Source organism: Coenobita brevimanus, chromosome 57 (assembly GCF_032717465.1).
Source record: "Coenobita brevimanus isolate Jiangsu-jjx chromosome 57, ASM3271746v2, whole genome shotgun sequence".
NCBI lineage: Eukaryota > Metazoa > Arthropoda > Malacostraca > Decapoda > Coenobitidae > Coenobita > Coenobita brevimanus.
Genome location: NC_137010.1, coordinates 28,410,314 through 28,425,829, shown reverse-complemented (window position 1 = coordinate 28,425,829; position 15,516 = coordinate 28,410,314). Strand labels below are relative to the sequence as shown.

The 15,516-nt window shown below is 39.8% G+C and overlaps 1 protein-coding gene across 1 annotated transcript in view; it reads right to left on the bottom strand.

The window, feature by feature from the left end:
* Positions 1-3,099: 3,099 nt before the first annotated feature.
* Positions 3,100-15,516, bottom strand: part of LOC145402122 (serine/threonine-protein kinase Nek8-like) — a 96,264-nt gene continuing 83,847 nt past the window's right edge. The window contains exon 16 of the mRNA XM_080274239.1: positions 3,100-3,127. The gene's annotated coding sequence lies outside the window, so the exon portion shown is untranslated. The remainder of the gene's footprint in view (positions 3,128-15,516) is intronic.

The window sequence follows — 15,516 nt, the reverse complement described above, 5'->3', positions numbered from 1 at the left end:
AGAAATCCCACCTCATCATCACTTCCTCCTGTTTTTCCAAGCTTTGGTGCAACTCACCACAACTCCCTTGTGCTACTCTGTTATGTGTTTCTGCTCTTGGGCTGAATGGTACTGTACACTATTATTAATGGCACATGTCTTTTTCCGAGTCTCACCTTTCACTAAACTAAGTGAAATAAGAGAGAGAGACACAATTGAGATAAACATAAACGATATGACAGTGTACTGCGTTCTGAATCTTCTTGACCCCTTAACCGCAGGGTGTCACTTTCGTGACCCTTGGGAGCAAGGGATCATACCGCGGGGCATCACTTTTGTGATTCTGTGTTATTTTGAATTCGCCTGGGCTTTCAAGTGGTGGCTTGTATCATCTATCAGTACTGCCAATGTCCAACACTAGTCAGCACTCCCAATCTCATCTGTACTCCCATCCATTGTTGACAATTTAGCCATTTCTCCCCGTTCTTGACTCCCCTCCCTACCTCCCCTCCATTACCCTCTCCTCTCGCCTGCCCGGCCGTGCTATGCTAAGTAAATCTTCCCTGGAATTTTCCACTGATTTCATCCATTGAAATAAGCCCTATGCCCTATTCTTATACCAAATAATATACGCAAAAAAGAAATAAGGTAAGTGAGAGTGCCATACACCTGGAATTGGCTAATTACCACCCGACAACACCTCACGTGCACTCGTTCGCTAATTTTCGCTGTTTATTTCCCCTTGAAATATGCCGTATAATCTATTCTCGTAATAAAAATGTATATAAGAAAGGAAGGGAGAAGCCTATGTGATATTTACATTCACCTGGAACTACCTAATTATTGCAAGCCACCACACTGTATTCTACGCTAAGTAAATCTTCCCTGGAATTTTCCACTGATTTCATCCATTGAAATAAGCCCTATGCCCTAATCTTATACCAAATTATATATACCAAAAAGAAATAAGGTAAGTGACAGTGCCATACACCTGGAATTGGCTAATTATCACCTGACAACACCTCATGTGCATTCGTTCGATAATTTTCGCTGTTTATTTCCCCTTGAAATATGCCGTATAATCTATTCTCGTAATAAAAATATATATAAGGAGGGAAGGGAGAAGCCTAAGTGATATTTACATTCACCTGGAACTACCTAATTTATTATGTATTGTCTAGATTTCCTGCCAATCATTTCATAGCTATATAGTAGCAGCTGTCACAAGGCTGACGTTGAGTAGTAGTATAAGAATAGGAGTATATATACTAGGAGTAATGAAAGTGAAAGTTTCACTCTAGCATGTATGAATACTATGAGTTATGAAAGTGAAGGTGAAAGTGACATTCACTCTCAACGCTAGTATACAGGACGAGAAAGTGAATGCTGTGTATTTTACTGAAAGAGAAACTGAATGCCTACAGTGACAATAAACTACTATTACTGAAGGAAACTTATGGATAAAGACTGTAGATATATATAAGTGTTATATAGTAATAGAAATATAAAGTGTGAGGGGTTTTATGAATAATAAATGACAGAACACCAATGGCAAACGATCGCAAGTGGGAAGGTCATACGCTCTCGTAATTTTCATTGCTTTCACAGTGTCTTTTTTTTGGAGTATGGATTCCAAACTATTTGAGAATCATAGAATAGTGTTTCTAGTGATAATATCAGGCTGTGGTAATCATATTACGGGTTGTCGGGAAGTGTAAAATGGAGACTTCGTTACCCAACTTCAGAGGTCTCCAAAAGTCCTACGGAACTTGATGAAGGCTCAACAAACATCCCAGGAGAAAGCTGAAGGTATGTGCCATATGCAAATGTAATTTTAATAATCTAGGACTAGTAACTGATTTTTGGCAAATATTTTTAGAGAGTCTGTAGGAGCACGAATATGCCCGCAGGAGCCCCAAGTCAAAGCAAAACAAGCCCGCGGTTTAGGGGTTAATACACATTTGGTAGAAAAAAAAAAAAATCATATATTTTATTTATTGCATCTTGTCATATGAATCTATTACTAAAAACATATATTCTTTTGAAATATAAAATATATACTGTATCCATAAAAACTACAATTACTCTGCCTTTCATAAGGCAAACATAAAGGCACTTTCTAAATGACCATACTGTGTAGTACAGGTACTTAATAATTTCTGCATAGTACAATCTTTATACTGTACGTCAAAGTACTCTTAATAGATAGGTTCTAGTTTGTAACTAAGAACACACATGATTTCCTGACAAATGCCATAAACCTCAATTATCACATGTAATTACATACAGGGACTGGTAATATAAATAAGTCATGATAACAGAAACAGACAAGCTGTACGTCATGGTATTATGCAGTGTAACAGCCATATTCTTAAAAGTCAGATCTTGAATGCTAAGGCATGCCACCGCTCCCTCATTAACTTGCTGCTGAATACAACTGGTAAAATGGAATGCAGGTTAACCACATCTTAAGCCCACAATATTTCATAAATGTCTGTCCGAAACTGGAAGCTTGCCTGTATTTTCACTCTCACATTTTGGAGAACAGGGCTATTACAGTTTACTTTAATTAGTCATTTTATTACTCTCCTTTCCACTTCAGGAAGTTCTACATTAGGTGACAAGCCTAATGTTTCCCTCCAACCCAGAACACCATTTACATTGCTGGGTGGTAACCATATAAACCATATAACAGGGTGATGTGGAGCCTACTATGGTGCCCCTGCTAACTGGGTGGAGAGACACATATGCGGCATCCATCCACAAATCAAACCTCCACATATTTTCTCATGCCTTGCTGATGGATGGCGACGTAAACCACGAGGAAGCATCGATTTGCTGCACAGGATGACCATGCAGGGGCGGTTGCCTGGCAGTAGTAGATGTTCCCTAGGCAGTCTGGCTGAACAACCCCAGGTCCCTAAGCAAGGCCATGGCCGAGACCGGGCTTTCCCACAGAGCTCTCAGGGAGTGTATGTTGTGTTGTTGTCAAAGGTGATTGTGTGCAATGCAGTCTTCCATAATGTGCTTACCAGTATGGGGTGCTGTGTTGCATCCTGGACAGGCATCAGCAACAGAGTCATCCAGCCTCTTCCGATAACTCAAGAGGGCTGGATGATGCCCACATCTCAGCCTGGCCAGGTGGACCCTGTCCTCACGAAGGAGGTAGGATTCAGAAGGGTGGATATCAAGAGGCTGTGCATGCAGCTGTGTGTTGACTGAATGAAGCAGCGAGTGATTTGAGCATGGATATGCTTCTGGAAGCTGGTTTGAGGCAGGCACGGGGGGAGAGATGACAGTATTTGTGTATGATATTGTGTGCTAGGTGTTGTTTTGATGTTCCTTGGTGTGTGTGTGGATCTGCTGCCAAGTAATGTAGTGGATGGTGTGGGCTTCTGGACGCTGTGGCAAGAATTTGTGTGCCTCTCATGTCTAGATGATCCTTGACTTTGAGAACTTAGCGTTTCTTGGTGTAAGTGGTCTGTAGGTGTAATACCTAAGCAGCGTGTGATTATTTTTAGGGCCTTGTTCTGTATGGTCTGTAGGGTGTTGCAATGTGTTTCAGTGAGGCTAGAAGCCCAAGCACGGCTTGCATACTTCATCAATGAATACTGTATATATATACTGTTTATATACTGTGGTGGTGGTTTCTCCGTTGTGTCCGAATGTTGTATGGGCAAGTGATCTTAGGGCATTGAGACTTGGTGTTAATTTATTTTTAAAGTTTGTGGTGTGTTGTTTAAATGACACTGATATAGTTTATGTTACACCAAGGTGTGTGTGTGTGTGTGTGTGTGTGTGTGTGTGTGTGTGTGTGTGTGTGTGTGTGTGTGTGTGTGTGTGTGTGTGTGTGTGTGTGTGTGTGTGTGTGTGTGTGTGTGTGTGTGTATTTATTTACCCCTATTTGTACTTACCTATTTGTAGTATACAGGAACTGAGCAATGCTCATGTTGTCCTGTCTCCATATCCACAGTTATCTAGTCTACTTTTACACACATGAATGTTTTTTGCCTGCACCACCTCTTCGTCTAAGTCGTTCCAAATACTTATGTATTTACCTAATATACCTAATTGTGATATACAGGAAATGAGCTACGCTCGTGGGATCCCATCTCTGTTTCTCAATAAGTCAAATTTAGCTTAAAACTCTTTTAAGTTTTTAGACAGGACGATCTCTTTGTCTAGGCTATTCCATAGGTCTATACTTCTATAAGGAAAACTACATTTCTTGGTATCCTTGAAGCAACTTGACTTCTTCAATTTCATTCCATGTCCTCTTGCTGCTCTCTTATCCCATACAAACAGATCTCAGTCAATTTTATCTACTCCTGTCATGGTCCTGAACACTGCAATCATGTCTCCCCTCTTTCTCCTTTCCTCTAAGGAAGGCAAATCCAGCTTTTCCAGCCTCTCTCTGTATGAGAGATCTATTGGGGACCATCTTAGTTGCTGTTCTTTGTATTCTCTCAATCTTGTTAATACAGTATCTTTCTTTTTGTGTGGGGACCACACCACCGCTGCATATTCTAACCTGGGGCGGATCATGGCCACTATCAATTTTTTCATCATCTCCTCATCCATATAATGAAATACTACTCTTATGTTAGTCAAGAGTTTATATGTCTCTCTAACTATCTCGTTAATATGTTTTTCAGGTGACAAACTATCCTGGACCAGCACTCCCAAATCTTTCTCTTCTCTCGCTTTTGTGATTGATTCATTACCCATCAAATAATTCAGTAATGGCCTCTTGGTACTTTTACCCATTTCCAATATTTTACATTTCTTTGCGTTAAATTTCATTTCCCACATCCGGTTCCAATCATGTACCCTATCCAGATCCTCCTGCAGCATTTTACAATCCTCCTCTACCTTCCTCAAGATCTTTACATCATCAGGAAACAGACTTGCATAACTGTTCGCTCCGTCTACCATATCATTTACGTAAATCAGGAACATTATTGGCACCAACACCGAGCCCTGAGGGACTTCACTTGTTACTTCCCTCCAGCCAGACATCCTATCCCTTATTACTGTCCTCATTTGTCTGTCTCTCAAAAAGTCTCTCACCCATTCCATGAGTTTCCCCTTCAGTCCTCCTATATGCTCTAGTTTCCACATTAGTCTCTTATGGGGTACCTTGTCAAAGGCCTCCAAGTCTAAATACACACAGTCCACCAAATCGTCTCTCTCCTGTAGCACGTCAATCGCTCTTGAGTAAAAGCTCAACAAGTTGGAAACACATGACCTTCCACTTCTGAATCGAAACTGACTTTCAGCCAAAATATTCATCTCTTCTAGATATTTTATCCATCTGTCTTTCAGGATTCTCTCACACAATTTTGTGACCATGCTGGTTAGAGACACTGGTCTATAATTCAGGGGTTCTTCCCTTTTTCCTCCCTTATTAATTGGTACCACATTTGCTCTCTTCCATTCCTGAGGCACTTTCCCCTCTTCCAGAGAACACACAATTAAACTTTGAATTTTATCCGCCAGTTGTTCTCTGCATTCCTTCAGTACCCAGTTAGAAATTCCATCAGGTCCTGGGGCTTTCCTTACATCTCGAGTTTCCAGTAATTAATACACTTCCTGTACCTCCATTTTTATATCTTTTGTCACTGGTACATTTCTAATCACTCTCTCCCCTTCCACAAACTCCTTTTCATTAGTGAAAACCGATTGGAAACATTTGTTATTTCAGCTTAAATTGCTGCATCTTTACAGACATCTCCTTCTACTTTCAGTTTGGTGATTCCTTCCTTTTGTTTCAGTTTGCTATTAACAAATCTATAAAACAGTTTGGGTTCATCCTTGCATTTGTCTATTATAACTTTTTCAAAGTTCCTTTCTTCTTCTCTATGTATTCTTGTGTATTCATTTCTAGTTCTTTTATATTCTTCTTTTGTTCTGTTGTTACCTCTCTTCTCCAGTTGTTCCATGTCTTACCTCTCTCTTTTTTTGCCATCATACACCTTCTATTAAACCACTCCTTTTTCCTGTTTTCTTTCCCCTTTACTCTTGGTACAAATTTGTCCACTCCCAAATTATAGAGGTCTAGAAAGATATCCCACTTCCTCTGTATCTCTCTTGTTTGTCTGAATTTTCTCCAATCGCATTTTTGAAAAATTTTCTCAATCCTGTAAAATTTGCTTTCCCAAAGTTTTATCTTCCCTGCCTATAAAGCTAGTCTCTTGGCTCGACGTTCCCTATTATCATCTGAAACTCAATGACCACATGATCACTTTTTCCTATAGGACACAAATATTTCAAAGATTCTGTTACATCGGGTTCTTCGGTAAGCAGTAAATCTAATATTGCTGGTGTGTCCTCACCTCGGAACCATGTCTCTTCTTTGACCCACTGCGTCATCACATTATTCATTGTTATATTTAATAATATAGTGCCCCACGAATCTTCGCTGTCTCCTGAGTCCCATTCCTCCCAGCTCACCTCTTTACAGTTAAAGTCACCCACCAAAATTATATTGCTGCTTTTCTCAATTATTTTTTTGTAAATAACTAGCCATATCTGACAACATCTCCTGGTATTCATCATCATTCCATGCTCTTGTCTTAGGGGGAACATACACTACTGCCATATCTCGCTTGCCATTCTCTCCAGTTTCTAGTTTCATATTTATCACTTCAGCCCTGCCTTCTCCCATTTCCATGGTATATACATTTATGTTGTTCTTCACAGCTATCATCGCTCCTCCTCCCGTTTTTTCTTTTCTGACTCTTCTCCACAGTTTGTACTTACCATCTCCCATATGAACATCAATATCTTCTCTTAACTTGGTCTCTACGAAGCACATGACATCAGGTTCATATACCCTCAAGAAATCGTTAATTTCAAGCCTTGCCGATATTAAACCATCAACATTAGGATATACCACCCTCAAATTATTTTTTATATTTTTTATACCCTCTTCTCTCCGTCAGTACCACTTCCTCAATTTCTGATCTACAACTCTCCAATAACTTCTCTTTTTCGTATTCATAGCCATCCCCCTTAGTTTCCTTCACTTCTAGTTCCTCACATACCACTTCCTTACTTTCATATCCAACACTCCAAAAAAAAGTTTTACATTCTTCCTCTGTCCTCTTATCATTTTTTTTCCTTTACTTGCTCCTTCAAAGATTTTAAAACTCTTTCTTCTTCATTCAAATCTTTTCTTACTATAATATTATCCATCCCTGCCTCTTTGCTTAGTTACCAGGTCACTTTAAGTATATCATTTACTACACTTCATGATGACAACTTGACTCTCATTGGTCTTGTTTCCCTTTTCTTATAAGGGCCTATCCTCATTACTTCCTCAATTTCTTTTTCCCACTTGTCTCCTTCGGGATCAATCTTACCTAATATTTTTTTCACCAGATTCGTGTCTCTCTCAAGTCTCATGGATCTAACCTTTTCTTCCTCCTCTCTGTTTCCAAATATTACCACACATCTGTTCCTTTCTAAAGTTTCTCTCACTATTTTCTCTTTTTTCTTCAGTATTTTCACTACATTTTCTTCAATTTTTTTTCTTGTTCATTTCCCATTCTTCCTGAATGATTTCCCTTAACCCGCCCCATCCCGACCGATTTTCCACCAATGACTCCCCCCAATCCCAACCATTTTTGGAAAAATTTTTTTTTTTTGCTCAAACCTCCGCTTTTGGTGAGAAACATTGAAAATTCATAGACAAATTGCTCACCTGAGGTTTAAAATACTCGATACAGGTAGCAGTACCCCTTACCTTACTGGGTTTTCTATCAGGCTGGCTCCAAAGGAAACGAGTTCTACGGGAGGGTAACTATTCCACACCACTCATAAACGGTATTTATTTATTTATTTGGTACGAATTTATATGTAGTACGAGAGTACAGTATATTGGTTCTCACACAGTAATATGGGCAATATAAGCATTGTTTCACTCACCAAACACATCAACATACCTGACCTTTTTTGGTGACATTACCTGATCATCATTTCTGACTGTTTCTTCCTCTAATGTTACGTAAACTTTTGTCCTCCACATTGTCATCGATTGGGGAATCACTCTGGCCCTAAATTTCGTTCCGTGGCAAGACATGTCTTTACTGGCCAGGTCACTGGTAACAGGTGAATTGCCGAGACAATGGCGTGCAGGGGGAGGGGGGGGGAGGTCGTGTGGGGTAAGGCATTGTCCCTGCCTGGCATCTTGTAGAGGAAGGTGTCCCATGTATACATACCAAAAATTAAGTGCGAAAATTGAAAATTGTGCAAATTCGAGACCTTGCAAATGATGCGTGTTTATATTCGTCAATGGGCCTGACAGTGACAAAACGTGTGGATGTATATATACATCAACGGGATGCAGCGGGTTAAGCTGGCCACTTCTTTCTGTTCTTCTTCCACATGTGCCCACTTTGCCTTTTGCTCTTCTAACACACTACTCACCTTCTCCATTTTATTACTGCTCTCTTCTAGTTTTCTCCTTAATTCGATATTTTCTCGCTTCAAATTCCTGATCTGGTTCGCCGTCTCATTGGACTGGATCAGACTCTGTACAGTATTCTTGGCATTTTCAGACATGTCCTTTAACACTAAATTCTCCACTTTCTTTTCAAGTTCACTAATCCTCATAATCAATGTTTTAACCAAATCCATAACATTAGTTTCACTATCAAATCCTGGAAATTCGAGTCCCTTGATGTTTACATTATCGGCCATGTTTGAGACTGGTTACAGTACCAAAACAGATGTTACTGAAAATACTACAAACATTCATGTATACTCTCTCCCAATAACTCTTTACATTTTTGGTAGTCTATATTAACTTACAGTAATTTAAACTTAAAACAAGACCAAAGGAGACAGGACAAACATAATTCCTGAAAACTACTAAAGGTTTGCAGCGGTGGCTGGGAGGCAGTCGAAATATGTCCGTTCCCTCTGGCTGACAGTGTGTGTGTGTGTGTGTGTGTGTGTGTGTGTGTGTGTGTGTGTGTGTGTGTGTGTGTGTGATGGGGCTAGGGGGATGTGAGGTGTTACTCACTGTAATTCCAGTCGTTCAGTGACTTTGGAGGGGGTGCAGAAGAGTATGATGGGGCGGTGTGAGGAAGGTAACGTGGAGTCTTTGTTGGGTTTGGGGATAGTGATGATAGTACCATGCTTCCAGATGATGGGTATAACAGTATGTCATGTGAGTGCTTTTATGCTTTGTGGCCCAAGATGTTTAAGGTGTATGCTGCTTATGTTGTTTGGGCCACAAGCAGATGAGTGCCTAAGGCTGCTACTGATGTGCTTCGTCTGGCTGTAATGAACAGTGCAAAGTCTGGGTCTGTGGGGAACAGTCTCTTGCATAAGATGACATGTCAGTTGTTGCGCTGGGGATTTAAATGACTGACATTGAAAAGTGATTGATGTGAGTGTTTGCCTGTTGTTTGTTTGAGGGTATGGCATCTGTTGTATTGATGGCAGCATGTGATTGTGTAGTGTTGCTGCTTGAGAATGTAATGCTTTATAGTGTTTTGTACAGTTTGCTGGTGCTTGTTTTGTGATCAAGTGTTTGGTGATAATTATTCCAATTTAGTGTTTGCTGAGCTGATATTTTATTGTTTTTTTGAGTGTTGAGTGCTTGTATTTGTTGTACAGAATCTTATGTATGGGGTATTGGGGAGTGTTGTAGTGTGTCGTGTTGACTGATGAGACCTTGAATTTCTGGTGTGAAGTTGGGATTGTGTCTCTTTCTTTTGCCTCTAAGGATGTGTCTTGTGTCTGTGTTTTGTATAATTATACTGAAAGTGTGCACAGCGGTGTTGATGTTTGTGATGGGTGTACTGTTTAATGTTTCAAAATGTTGTTCCTTTTCAGCTGTGATGGCCTCCCACTTGGCTCTCTTAAAATCAGTGTATGTGTGTCTGTGGCCAGCTTGGGTGATCCTGGTTTTGGTAGCGATGATCACTGGGAGGTGGTCAGAGCCAAGTGTTTTGGCCACTCTCCAGGATGTTATGGGGACAATGTTTAGGGGGCAAAAGGTGATGTCTGGGGATGATGAGTGGAAGAGGGCTTGGTGTGGGATATGGGTATGTTGATGGAATATGTTGAGGATAAAAAGATTATCTGTTTGGGATTGTAGTACCAGCCCTCTTGTCAGTGTCAGGGTTGTTGACATGCCACGCCGATACCTTGGTGTTGAAATCACCACCGGGGATGATGATGTGTATGTTAGCGATGTGGTGTATTTGAGGAGAATAACTGTGTGATACTGTGGGGGATGATTGGGAGGGAATGTACGTACTGGTGACTGTTATGTGTGATTTGCTGCTTGTGCATATTTCAATTTGATTGTATTTCTGTTGTGGTGTCATGTGGGGGGAGAAGTGATTTTGTGTGTACACTCGTATCTGAAAAGTTGATGGATTGGTGTACCAGGGTGATGAGTCCACCGCCATCACTGTCGGCCAGGTGTTGTCTGATGGTAGTGATATTATGAAAAGTATGTGTTTTTTGTGTTCTGCATAGTTTTGTTTCTTGTAAGATGGCAATGTGTATGTTCTGTTGTTTGATGAATTGTTTGAGTTCTTGTTTTTTGGTGTTTATGCAGTGGCTGATGGGTCTGCTTGGTCAGATAGACCATGGCTGATTAATAGCAACTTTCATTAGATAATGACATAACAAAACCTATATTGTAGGTTTTAAAATAAAGTATAATGTGTGATTTTACAGTTGGTGAATGACTTAAAATGATCATTCTACTGTACATGTCTATGCAAGCAGAACATTATATTGTATATACAGTACTCAACAACCTAATCAACACTCTTAGAATGATACTGTCTTATTTACTTTGCTCTACCTACCATCAGATCATGATATTCAGCTTCAGGGAGACCTTTCATAGTGAAGGGATACCTTATATGGTTCTGAAGTACTTGGATAATGACAACTTTTCTGCATGCTGTATTGTACAAAGGCATACCATTTGTACTTACTGCATATCTGTATTTCTTAAGAAAACTGGCATTTCCTTGACTAGATACCTTAGGACAACAATTAGGACTCAGAGTTGACATGTGTAAAATACTGTACATGTGATTAGGAGGTGGGTGTATAATACAGTAAACTCTCAATTATCTGATGTACAGTGGTCAAAGGGGTTACGGAAATTGATGAAGTATCCCCAAAACCTTCTAATGGGGGTTTAACCTCTATGAAGTCATATACCTGCACTGTATAACTATTCAAACAGCCCTTTAATAATGTAATATATATATATAATAAAATGTCACTGCACTGTACTGCACTTTGCATGGATACTGCACAAATGACCCATGGAGGCAAAGTTTGGCAGGTTAGCAAGGCAGAAAGAAAGGGGACAGGTAGACCTAACAAAGCATCAGGAGAGAGAGAGAGAGAGAGAGAGAGAGAGAGAGATTGAAACAGGCGAGGCTTGAGTGTTAGAAATAAAAACAACGTTAGGGGAAATAAACTCATCAGAGAGCAGAAGAAATTCTAGATATATCCCATATGGTTTGACAGGACAGGCATAACCACAGGGATGACAACAAAGGTGAGGAATTCCATCAAAATCAGAGTTGTTTCTTCACAATATGGCTGCCATGTAGCATGCTAGCAAGATTAGCGGCGGCCCTGGGGGAGGGGTGGGGGGAATGATACGTCAAGTGTTTTGAGATGAGATACACAAATGGAAAAACAGTATGAAATGCATTGAGAAGGGGGGATGAACCACATACATTTAATATGAACATGAGAAGAAAACAAAAGATAGGGAAATCCAGGTAACAAATTAGAATGAAATAAAGTAAAGCCATCTGCAGTGAGATAAACTCCAGGAAACGAGACACCACAAAATTGGCAGCATCAAAAGCAATGTTTAAGGGGTAAGACTCACACTGCTGAATTTGATCATGCAGCTTACAGTAGTGATCACTCGGTTATTGCCCACTTGGTTAGAGCAGTTTTCATTGTTTGTGCAAAAGGAAAATTTGCACTCCTGCCATTATCGTTAATTTTTTGGCTAAAAACATCATAATTGTGTACCTGAGCTGGTTTCTGCCAACAACAAGTGCAGCGTCTGTGGTTTCTGATTGCTTTGAGGGATTCAAAGATGAGGCCCTACTCGAGGAGCTAATCCCAGATGGTGTAGACCACAAACTCTCCACTCCCTGGCCTCAGAACCCCTTACCTCAAGCCCATCTCTGGTCTCTTTATGGTACATGTTTCTTCCTTATTTTGACCTTTTCATCACTTTCTATTAACATAACCATGCCTATGTGTTTCTGATAGTCACTATAAAAGTATCTATGTATTTAGTAGGCCTTAAATCATCATTAATGGGCTTGCACTTGTGATGCTTTGTACCAATTAGGATAAATCTCTAAGGGTCTGTGCTTTTGTTACTGTGTAATTCTGTTATCACACAGCATGTCTGGTACCAATTACAGTATGCGCTATAACCAAGGGATCAGTGCACTGTACGTTTATTGAATACTGGGGGCGGGAGGGGATAAGAAATTAGATAGAAATGAAACCATCTGTTGTTAGCCAAAATTCCAAATTATGAGTAAAGGTGCCAGGAAATTGTGTTTGGGTGATGAGACAAAAGCCGTAGATTTTGACTTTGGGGCTTCCTAGGAATTTTATTAAACTCAGCTATTTGTTGTGATGGATAATGACATATGTTGGACAATGTGTTGAAAGATAACTGAGAGTGTACAATAGTATAAGTGTGGATATAGTTATAATAATACATAATAAAGGTATGAATGTGTGTGTATAATACTGTAAAATGGGTGTGGATGTGGAAGTATAATAATAAGGGTGTGGATGCAGGCGATTAATAGTATGGATGTAGATGTGCATATAAAATAAGAAGGGTGTGGATGTGAGTGTATAATAATATGTATGCTGTTATGTGAAAACAAGGTTCACTAGTGCCTGGAAGAAGAAAGACAAGTGTCAAAAAAGTAGAAACTATAGCTGTTGGACACTTGAACCTTTTTCCCATAATTATGACTATATTATTTAGCTACAGGTGATTTCAATCAGCTCAGGATGTGACTTTTTGAACTAGAGGGGTTTCACATATTTGTATTACCCCTAGGAATGAAATGTAGCTCAGTCAGTAGAGAGGTGGCCTGCCATTCCACCGGACCCAGGTTCAAATCCCCGCTAGGGCAGGGAACAGTTTAAGGATTTGAATTTAGTAAAAGCAGACTTTACTTACCTACTAGATGATTTGCCAACAAGTCATAAAAATACTCCAGCTAATACCAATACACCAGTCCCGTTTGAGACAGCCCTAGCATGTATTCAGTATGGATGGTGGGGGTTAGCGCCGAAGTGGTGACATGTAGAGGTGTATGGTATGTATAAGGATTACTGGGTCTTGGGAGCAGGCTGTGAAGCCTTTGCCCAGAGTCGGACACATTATAAAAAAAAAAAAAAAAAAAAAAGTGTTTGGTGGCAGCTACAGTAAAATACAACTCCATACTGAATGAGTCAAGGAAAAGACATACAACATCCCCCCAAAAAAACAACAATTAAAATGCTACAGACACATAAAGATCAAGCATATATACTGGTAATTAAAATATTAGAGTACAAAATAAAAAAAATAAAGGCAAAGCACATGGGTTAAGCATGTCATCAATACTTGGAAAAAGCCCTTGACATTTGGAAACGAAATCTCAGCTGCTACTCAATATTCACAGACTTCCTGGTATTGTACATGGCACAACTATAGGCTGCAGTACAGAACTCAGAAAGATGAACAGGAAAAGAATAAACATCTCAATGAAGCAGTTTACAGGAAAAAAAAAAAAAAAAAAAAGTATCCCAATTCTGATTACTGGGCACGTCACTATTTTTTCTGTTAAATCTACCATGGGCAGAAAAATTGTTAACCCTCTCATGCAATTTGAGCTATGAGTTGCAGTGATTTTTTTCAAGGATCATTTTTCAATTATTCTGATGTTGCTCAATTTCAAGGAAATTACTCTAGAGGGAAAAGTTTCAAGAACTATAATTCACATCATATTCTCATGATTCATAGCTGGACTCAAGTTGCACAAAATGAAACAATTGGCAACCCTCTATTCCTATCTGTGGTCACAGAAACGACACCAAAAGCAACTAGCTCTGATGTCAAGCTTTGCCAGCTTTGTTTCATTTCCATGTTTTCCCTGAAATTTTGCTTTTAAAAAAATCTGAAACTACAGAAAGCTCAAGGCATTCTGCTTCTAGCAAGTTTCTATTTATTGTACTGTACTGCTGTCCATGAGCAAAGTTTTGACTTACAAAACTGGGCATATACAGCATTCAAATAATATGCAAATAAGTGGACCCAGTGCTGTCTTTTCAATCTGTGTTTGAATTTATAACACAGAGGACACATTTAGAATGCTATCAATACACTGTGTAAGCCAATAACAAATTTTGGGAGGTGAAATCAGTTAAGGAGCATGTGAAGTCACATGGACAGCCAGACTGACAAATGAGGAAGTGAAGGAGCATTGTGGTGTGGATGTGGATGTGATAGGAAGCATTAGGAGAAACACACTGAGGTGGTTTGGCCATGTGGAGAGGATGGAGAGTAAGAGACTTACAAGGAGAGTGTATGTCAGTGAGGTGGAGGGGGGGAGAAGGAGGGGGAAGCCAAGGATGAGATGGAGGGATGGACTGGACAGGAATATGAGAGAGGGGTGTGTGAGCTGGGAGTAGGGCAGTCAAATGGCGGGGGACAGGGTGACATGGAGACGATTTGTTTGTGGCCACCCCTTACAGGATTAAGGCGTCTGGCAATGGATAGACAGATAGACAGAAATCAGTTAAGAATGCAAATGTGCATTATGCAGTGTAAACATGTGTATGTATTTCCTTTCAAAATACCAGTAATTACAGTACCATGGTGAACATGAAAGGATGAAAAATCTGTATCACAGTGTGTCATGTTGACAACAAGTATAATGTACGTGTCTGTCTTCAAATTATTAAAATGACTAATAACAGCAATGTTCCCTGACACAGTATCTACTGTCATGTACAGTAATAGGTTTAGATATCTAAAAATGAATATAGTACTGGAGTTACAAAGCTGAAAGAAACAAAATGGAGGCTAATGAATGGAATGATATTGGAAAAGTGGGGGGGGAGGGGGGAAGGGCAACAAAGAACTAGTTTTAACATTTTCCCATATGCACTGGCTTCACTGTGGTTTCCACATGACAGTCAGTTAACAAAGTTCTGAAATAACCTAAGAACAACCCACTGATTTCTCCCAAGATAAATTAGGTTAAGTACGTTAGTCACTTTTAATGTGATACTAAACTCTGTTTCTGTTGATTTGGAGAAGACCTTTGACAAAGTCTCTGGGGAGATGGTGGAGGCAATGAGAAAGCTTGCGACTGTGGAGTGGCTGGATTGAGTGGTTAAGATTACATAAGTGGGTGCTCACTCCCGGATGAATGTGAATGGAGATCTGAGTGACAAATTTTTCGTGAATGTTGGTGTGCATCAGGGGTCAGTCTTGAGCTCCTTACT